At 38.3% G+C, this 9,949-nt stretch overlaps 1 long non-coding RNA gene across 1 annotated transcript; it reads right to left on the minus strand.

Annotated features, from left to right (window-relative positions):
* Positions 1 to 9,197: 9,197 nt before the first annotated feature.
* LOC307020736 lies at positions 9,198 to 9,681 on the minus strand. Its single transcript, XR_013802973.1, has 2 exons — positions 9,522 to 9,681; positions 9,198 to 9,301 (listed from the first exon to the last, which is right to left on the minus strand). It is a non-coding gene; the product is annotated as an uncharacterized lncRNA (long non-coding RNA).
* Positions 9,682 to 9,949: the final 268 nt, after the last annotated feature.

Consider the following 9,949-nt stretch of genomic DNA (forward strand, 5'->3'; position numbering starts at 1 on the left):
GCGGCCAGTTTTATATCGACTATATGTGTGATCTCCTTTTTACATCTCGTTGTGTCATTTGAGTTTATTTGCTGTGTGTAGATTCAAGGATTTTGGTTATCTTGTCCAGGGATGCAAACTTGTCACCTTTCGGCGAAATTCTCCGTTTTGAATCCAAAATAGGTAGTTTGTGTGATTGATGTAGATCTGGAATAAAAATATTTTGGGGTATGGGAGGGGGTCTGGGACCCGGATTAATGTGCGGCCGCGAGCCTTTTTTATATATTATAATGAAGCGCGAGCTGTGTGCTCGAGTCTTCCTGCCTGTCGGCTCTGCTCATGGATGTATAATAAGACTGCTGCTCCGAGATGATGGTCTAGCTTCAGCAGCTACATTACCTACGGTGCGTTCGTTAATATTCAACACAGTTTCATGGCATTTCGTGTTCACCAACACGATTTTTAATCTATTGATTCGTGTTCGCCAACACGATTTTCTCCTTTTTCCCGTGTTGCACAGCACGATTTTAAAAGCAATGTATTTCTACTGGTAATATGTTTTGTACCTGCAGCACGTCTTTTTCTCCGGTCGGGTCGTGGAAGACCGGAGTGTGGTTCATAAAAACATGTTCTTACTCAATATCAAGCCACAATTATTGCTTTTATTTTAAATCGTATAATTTCTGACTTTTGTTTCCGTCTGTGAGGAAAATAAATGGGGCTCAGAGCCTCAGAATACTGAAATCTGTATTTTAAAATCTTTTTTTCCTTCTAATTTGTTATTCTTTTCAAAATAACACACTGTTATTTACTCACCAATAACACACAATTATCCTTGCTTTTATTTATTGGTTTAATTCCATCATCTCTGGCTTTTTTGGTGTCCTTCAGGAACTGAATTTCAAAATAAAAATAACCGGAAACAGACGTAGGCCCCTAGGAGTTTAGGATGGCCGAAGACACTACACTACCCATAATCCCCAGCTATCGTTTAGGACTACAGTCCCTGTGATTAATCTTCAAGCGCTTGGATTGGGTGTTGGAGTGGCAGTGAGCCAAGGTTACGCCGAGCGTCAAACAGCTGTTTGAAATGGAACAAAACCACGCCAGACTATCCAAAACTGGAATCGAACGCCCCCCCAAGAACTACACATGCTGGCTATTGTGTTTCGCAAAATGTTCCATGGGACGTCTCTACTGAATGTTTTCGTTTTTCCCACAATTAGAAGTTGCCAGTATTAAACACATTGGTGTTATCAAATCTAAAACATATAATTAATAAATGGGTGAAAATCGCTTGTGTCCATAATGCGCAGCATTAATATATACCCACATGACAGCTCATTGTTACTTTGTAATTCTACTCCTCTACAATAGAGAGGTTAACCTGGTATTTTTACTCCACTTCACTTATTTGAGTTAATTTGCAGATTCTGATTAATGATGTGAAATATAAACAACCCTTAAATCAGACTTTAGTTACACCTGAGTAAAATTCAGGGAAGGTGATTGTCAAGTGGCAACAATCAGGAGAGATATTTGATAGTTGGTGCTTGAGAAGACTAAACATTTATCTGCAATTGACATGAATGGAAACGAGTAATAAAGTATATTCATTACTCGTTATTCTCTACTAATAGTTAATTAAAGACTGTATAATGGCTATTTTGCACATCCCTTTCAAGATTTCAAGATTTTCAAAGGTTATTGACATATCATATACAAAACTACGGTGTATGCAATGAATGAAAGTCTTCGGTCACAGGTTCCTCAACAGCACATTACAAGAAATCTATCAACATGGGTTTGTACCTCCACCATTAAACTGTCATATTCTTCACATTTCTTATACTATCTACATACATAAGAGTATAATTAATATGTATAATATCAGTTAAAATAAGTGCTTCAACATAGTTAACATTGCAGGAAAGCAATATATTAGATGTTAAGTACTTTGTCAGGCTTAATATTTATCTGTAGATACCCCCAAAGTTTTTTTCTTATTTAAAAGAGGACCTTAATCTAAAGTATTATTTAATGTTTAAATAAAGGTTAATTCGTTTTTCTGTTTTGCACATCCTCATATTAATATCTTTGTACATCCTGCACTAAACTGTTTTATTGTAGAGATCACTTACAGTATCTTCTTGATTTTTTATATTCTATATTTCTATCACAGACCTTCTACTTTCCCCCTATGAAAGTACAGTATGTACTCTTAATATTTTTTTAATCAAATATAACACATAAAAACAATAATTCAATAACGTACTTTAACCACTAGGCGGTGCACACAAGGTACACACAGCTATAATAACTTTGTATTATCAGTGTAGGACACTTATGTATGTACAACATCTGAAGATGTGTAGTTTTATACATGTTTTCACATAATTTTATAGCATATTGCTATACTATTTCAGACTCAGTATTTACATTCTTATATTCAAAGAAAATCAAAGTCCTTTTATATCAGCTTTGCACCGTTATGGTGTAAATATAACCTATCTACGAATTAGATCAAATATAAAAGTCAGCCGAATTAAGGTTGATACTGCAAGGAGACGTATTGTGTGAAGAGAAATTGAAGATGTTGTTTAATTGTTGATATATTTATGATCCACGTTAAGTATTCAGTTTCGGCTGCATTTCTTCCAGTTTTTCCAAAGGTCTTCTCATCAGGGCTCTATAAATAAAGAACTACGGCAGATCTGTAATATTTAATGCAGCTGGACCGTGTATTACAATGCCGTTATGTGATGACTTTCAAAGAGTAAAGCAAGAACACTCGAAATTAAGTATTATTTTATTCTTTTAAAATGTTTTCCGATTTCATATCATATAAACGCCAAATCCCAGCATGCATTGCGGCTAAAACATCCAATCAGCGAGCTTAAACCATAGCTGAGGATCTTGGGTAAGCGCTCGAAACGCCTACGTCTGTTTCCGGTTATTTCTATTTTGAAATTCAGTTCCTGAAGGACGCCAACAAAGCCCGAGATTATGGAATCAAACCAATAAATAAAAGCAAGGATAATTGTGTGTTATTGGTGAGTAAATAACAGTGTGTTATTTTGAAAAGAATAACAAATTAGAAGGAAAAAAAGATTTAAAAAATACAGATTTCAGTGTTCTGAGGCTCTGAGCCCCATTTATTTTCCTCAGAGAAAAGGAAACAAAAGTCAGAAATTATACGATTTAAAATAAAAGCAATAATTGTGGCTTGATATTGAGTAAGAACATGTTTTTATGAACCACACAGCTTCCGGTCTTCCACGACCCGACCGGAGAAAAAGACGTGCTGCAGGCACGAAACACATTACCAGTAGAAATACATTGCTTTTAAAATCGTGCTGTGCAACACGAAAAAAAGGGGAAATTCGTGTTGGTGAACAAGAAATGCCATGAGACTGGGTTGTAATATTAACTGTGCGTCCGGAGTCACTGTGGCACAGACTGGACCGCTGGTGAACAGCTGTTAGAACGGGCCGTTCAGGTGTTCAGAGTAGAGCTCCCTGTCGGAGCGGCAGAGCGTGATGTGCACTGAAAAGTTTTTTTTCCCCGTCGCAGTATTATCGTTGAGCTAGCTAACTAGCATACATTGTCACTATCTGCCTAACGTTAGCTTTAGCCTTCGTTTTCTAATCGTTTTTTTCATAGGCTATAAACAGAGGTGGTATAAGTATATAACTTGTACTTGATTAAAAGTAGAAGTACTCAGTTCTTGTACTTGAGTAAAAGTAGAAGTAGCCTACTCAGATCGTGTAGGCTACTTGAGTAAAAGTAGAAGTACTCAGATCTTGTACTTGAGTAAAAGTAGAAGTACCAGAGTGTAGGAATACTCTGTTACAGTAAAAGTCCTGCATTCCAAATGTTCTTCAAGTAAAAGTATTATTATCAAAATATAGTGAAAGTAGCGACAGTAAAAGTAGTCATTTTGCAGATTGGTCCATTTCAGAATAATATGATATGTTTTATAATGATTGATCATTAAAGTGTTATCAAAGCTGGTAAAGGTGCAGCTAGTTTGAATGACTTTGTATACTGCAGGGTAGCTTTTGGAGTTACTCCAGGTGGAACTAAAGTCTGATTTAACACTTGATTATATTTCACATCATTCATCCACATCTGTTAAGTAACTAAAGGGATTAAATACATGTAGTGGAGTAAAAGTACAGCATGTACCTCTGAACTGTAGTGGAGTAGAAGTACAAAGTAGCAAAACATTGAAATACTTAAGTAAAGTACAAGTATCTCAAAATTGTGCCCAATTATAGTACTTGTTGAGTTTATGAACTTAGTTACTTTACACCAGTGGCTATAAAGATAGAAAGACTAAGCCTTGCACAGAGGCATGACAATACATTTTCAAAATGCTCAACAGTGCTGACAAAATTATAAACTGACGGCTACACAATTAAAATAAATGCTTTTTATATATTTCTATTAAATGTGACTCTATGGCGTTTCTGTTATTATTAATACTGCTGCTTTAGTTGTTCTGACTGCTAAAATCCTCTGTTATTCCTAATTTTAAAGCCGATATCCTGTGGGGTCAGGGGGCTCGGATCCTTGTCACCTTTTTCATACCTGATGAGTTTGCATCCCTGTTGTCAATTTGTTTGGTTATCTAGGCACAGCTGTGTGTGACTCCCTCTGGTACACTGGTATGTGTTTTCCTAATGTAGAGAGCATTGATTAATTTGATAAACTACACACTGACTCTAGATCCTGACCAAATCCTTTTTTGTTGATCAAATGTTTTTCAAAAATGTATTGTATATTATATAACAGCTGCACATCACAGACCGGAGTCTCTGCTACTGTGGACCACGAAGGAGGCGATCATCATCCCCATCCCCAAAGACCCTGCATGGCATGGAAATCTCCTCCTCCTGGAACAATTCTACACCCAGCATATGCTCCCTGTGTTGGCCAGTAGAGAGGAGAACATTTAAATAAACATACTCTTAACACCCTCGGACTCTGCGTTGTGTTTCGTATGTGTGATGGGGTGTTATGCAGAGGGGAGGAAAACAGGACACAGCAGATTGGGATTGTGGTGGAGATGCCGAGCAGTTATTTAATTGTTGCGTGTAATTATTATTATACTGCGTGCTTCTTAGTTATTCCATCTTTTGCTGTAACATGGATCTGTATGTAACTCTATATCTACTTGTTATCTACCACACTTCCTTCTACATCATTATACATGATGGTGTATATAGGATATATATATTTGTATACATATCTGTAAATTGTATAATCTTATTTTTCGTATTTGGGATTTCTCTTTTGTCCACTCAAATACACTTGGCCCTTTCTCTTTTCCATGTGGAAAATGGCAGCTAAATATTCTGCTTTTCTCATCTGGCTCCCTGTCTTCTCGTCTACAATGAGACAATTATATAATTAATTACTAATAATCATTTAAACCTGTTATTACAAATATTTCACAAATTCTTCATGTAAACTTAAGAGCACAGCTGTATGTTGAGTGTCAGCTTTGCTTGGTTCATCTTACTCGGGGGCAGCAACATGGATGTCGGTGCAGTCCACAATAATTTTGCAGTTGAAGGCAGAATGAATTTATTATTGACTCAGAATGAAGCACAACTTCATGTCATACAATACATTGACTTTATTTGTAATTGTGTAAAAAAATATGAGCATTGATTAGCAAGCAGGACCTGCAGGAACAGAGAATGGTGATGGTTGGAGCTGGGAAGAGAGAAGAATAAAGAAAACAGATCAACTTTATTATTGGATATTAAAGATTCAGTTTTAAAACAAGTTGCCACTCCTACAGTTTTCTAGTATGTAAAGATGATTTCACATGACCAATGCAAAATATCACACTCAATACATGTGTGTCTTTGGGGGGTGCATTGTGCCTTTGATGTATATAAATAATATACCATAACCAAATACTATTACGTACAGTGGAAACCAGGTTGCCAGAGCAGGTCAGTCCAGTGTGCATGTTCCTCAGGGTCTCAGCAGTTACAGGTGAGGTAAAGAAAATAAAAGAGAAAAAGGTCAGTAACAACACTTTAAAGTAACAATACTGAATAATGATCTATTTTAATAATTTTCTCTCAGTAATCACTCAACTACTGTCTTTCCAACAAACAGATTGACTCACTCTCACTATCATCACAATGAAACACGTCCAGAAGAATGTCATGCAAAGCTGCCTGCCTTCCTTCCTTCGACTCTCCCTGAGCTGCCTGATATTTTAATGTTCAATGTTAACCATTTGTGCAGATAGCATTAAGTAGAAAATATGCTAATGTGGCGTTAGCCTACCTCCCGCCCCCTTAGCACCTGGTGGAGGGGGCGATAGGCTACTCTTCAAAGGTTTCACAAAATACTGACCATCATGACTACTCTTACTGTTTAACATTTTTGGTTTACTTCATGTTAAGGCTAATACAAATGACAAGGCTAAGTAATGTAATGTAATGCTAACTAACATGCTCGCTACTAGCTAGGTAGCTAACTTGACTATGTTCCATGCAAAACATGTATATTACCTGATATGTCTGGTCCAACGACTTCTGGTCCTTTCATAAGACGGGAAGCGATAGAACGAGCAAGTGGTATGATCTCTTTTGTGATTACAACCTGGTACAAAGCACACAGGCATCTTGTACAAGTGCATTTATTGGAGCAATCTCTTATATTTATTGGAGGGAATAAATCAGTCTTCTTCTTCCTCTTTGCTTTGCGAGTCGCAACCAGTCTTGGAGCATTATCGCCTATGACATCACTTACGCGACCCAGAATGCATTTGGGATTTGTAGTCTTTCTAGTTGCGTATTTTTCATAGTCTTATATTTCAACAGTTTTACGACAAAACTGTGACTTTTTTAACATGGAAATGATTGTTTAAGATTGACAAACATCATATGTGTCATTCGTGGCACAATTCAAACGGGATCAAAAGATAACTTTTCTCTCTCCATTGACTTCAATGTATAATTTTCCGCTTCCGGGGTCCCATGGAGGCTCCCGGAAGGGGAGGGACTTCGCCTCTCTATGGTGATTATTTTTTTGCCGCACACAATGAATAGAGAGGCGAAGTACCTCCCCTTCCGGGAACCTCCATGGGACCCCGGAAGCGGAAAATTATACATTGAATTCAATGGAGAGAGAAAACGTATCTTTTGATCCCGTTTGAATTGTGCCACGAATGACACATATGATGTTTGTCAATTTAAAAGAACATTTTGCAAGTCAAAAAAATTAAAATGTGTCGTAAAACTGTGAAGTAACACATTTTTTTGTGTTAAGCCGCTCAGTGAACTACATGTCTCTGGTCCCGCACAATACGCGTCACCAACACAAAGATGGCCGTCACGTTGGCACATTTCACCTCATTCTTTCAGAATGAGAATAAAAGTATAAAACGAGGTGAAAATCACTACAAGTCCGGGCACGTTGAGAGCTGTACATACACGAAAGGGGAGTTAGTCGGTTCTGCAGAGCCAGCATGCGGGACCGGCTTTACAAGGTTTCGGTGAGTAACATGAGTGCAATGTTTAACGTTAATGTCAGTCAATAAGGAGGAGAATGAAAAAGAAGATGATGAACCACAGACCCGGCATATAATGACTGCAGTGTGCAGGGCTGTGTTAATTTATGTTACTGTTATCAATAGCATTAGTTGACTGAGAAAACCGTCAAGAAAAAAAGTTTAGCGATGTTACGAGTCGACAAGCATAATATGAACCACGGCTGTGATTGACAACCTGGACAGCCAGTCAGAAGCTAGAATGCCAACCTAGAGAGCCAATCAGAACCTAGAACGGGTGTACTGTATACGGGTGTGTATGCTGTGGATAACATTAGTGTTCACAAGAACAAGGTACACTCCCGTGTTTTGTTTTAGTTGCTCTTCAGATTGAAGCGGCCAGTTTTATATCGACTATATGTGTGATCTCCTTTTTACATCTCGTTGTGTCATTTCAGTTTATTTGCTGTGTGTAGATTCAAGGATTTTGGTTATCTTGTCAATTTGTTTGGTTATCTAGGCACAGCTGTGTGTGACTCCCTCTGGTACACTGGTATGTGTTTTCCTAATGTAGAGAGCATTGATTAATTCATAAACTACACACTGAGTCTAGATCCTGACCAAAAATTCTTTTTTTGTTGATCAAATGTTTTTCAAAAATGTAATACACATTTAAAAAAATTCAATGTACAATCACAACCAATACAACACAAATTACAAAAAATTCAGAAAAAACAAACAATAACAACAATCAGACAAGAGGACAAAACTATGGAAAAATAAACCCTCCCACCCCCAGATCTGGACCATCCTTGTATTGCTCATTCAATCTATTATAGCATGTTAACAAACATGGTACTTACTTTATTTGTACAGATCTACATGGGAGAGGATGGCGCGATGCAGAGCGCTGTCTGTGGTTGTGCACGGAGGATGTACAAATGCAGCCACGCTGCAGCATTGGCAATATTTGCCATGTGGCAGATCAGCTCCACAGAAGTTGAGTGCCAGTGGAGGAAGCCTGGCACTTCAAAAGTAGTCCAGCCGGTGTCTCAACTCTACCAACAGCAAGAGGAGACATACAACCCACTGGCCAGAGACATCGCCACTGAGGAAGTAGACTGGTTCAGGTCTGCACTGAGGGGCGCAGCGTGGCATGGCATGGCTTTTGTCACCTGAGCCGGAGCTGCAGCCTCAACATAAGGCCATTTTCAACGTGCCGGAGCTGGTGAAGGAGCATGGGGGTCGGGGGCTTGAGGCAATTCTTGCCTCAATGCGACTGAGCAGAGACCATTAAGCTGCCATCCAGACAGCGTCCCTCATGAAGAGGGTGCTTGGGGGGTACAATTTAGACGGAGTCATGGCTGTCAACTGGGGAGTTGTAAACGAGGTGTGTTTGGCCAGTGTGTTTGGCCTTTTAAGTGTGACACATATGTAGTGATAAATGCTTCACCTGACCACTGTTCCTAAATAAAAAAAGTTTTCTGCATCGTCAGTCCTTTTTTCCAAATAATTACCAATATTTCACAAATTCTTCATGTCAACTTAAGAGCACAGCTGTATGTTGAGTGTCAGCTTTGCTTGGTTCATCTTACTGGGTGGGGGGGGGGGGGCAGCTACATGGATGTCGGTGCAGTCCACAATCATTTTGCAGTTGAAGGCAGAATGAATTTATTATTGACTCAGAATGAAGCACAACTTCATGTCATACAGTACATTGACTTTATTTGTAATTGTGTAAAAACATATGAGCATTGATTAGCAAGCAGGACCTGCAGGAACAGAGAACGGTGATGGATGGAGCTGGGAAGAGAGAAGAATAAAGAAAACAGATCAACTTTATTATCGGATATTCAAAATTCAATTTCAAAACAAGTTGCCGCTCCTACAGTTTTCTAGTATGTAAAGATGATTTCACATGACCTATGCAAAATATCACACTCAATACATTTGTCTCTCTGGGGGGTGCATTGTGCCTTTGATGTATATAAATAATATACCATAACCAAATACTATTACGTACAGTGGAAATCAGGTTGCCAGAGCAGGTCAGTCCAGTGTGCATGTTCCTCAGGGTCTCAGCAGTTACAGGTGAGGTAAAGAAAATAAAAGAGAAAAAGGTCAGTAACAACACTTTAAAGTAACAACACTGAATAATTATCTCTTTTAATAATTTTCTCTCAGTAATCACTCAACTACTTTCCAACAAACAGATTGACTCACCCTCACTGTCATCACAATGACACATGTCCAGAAGAATGTCATGCAAAGCTCCCTGCCTGCCTGCCTTCCTTCGACTCTCCCTGAACTGCTTCCTTAGCACCTGGTGGAGGGCGCAGTAGGCTACTCTTCAAATGTTTCACGAAATACTTACCATGATGACTAATCTTACTGTTTAACATTTTGGTGTACTTCATGTAATAAAATAATAACTTCATGGTAAGGCTACTA

This window comes from Notothenia rossii, assembly GCF_949606895.1.
Source record: "Notothenia rossii genome assembly, chromosome: 9".
Lineage (NCBI taxonomy): Eukaryota > Metazoa > Chordata > Actinopteri > Perciformes > Nototheniidae > Notothenia > Notothenia rossii.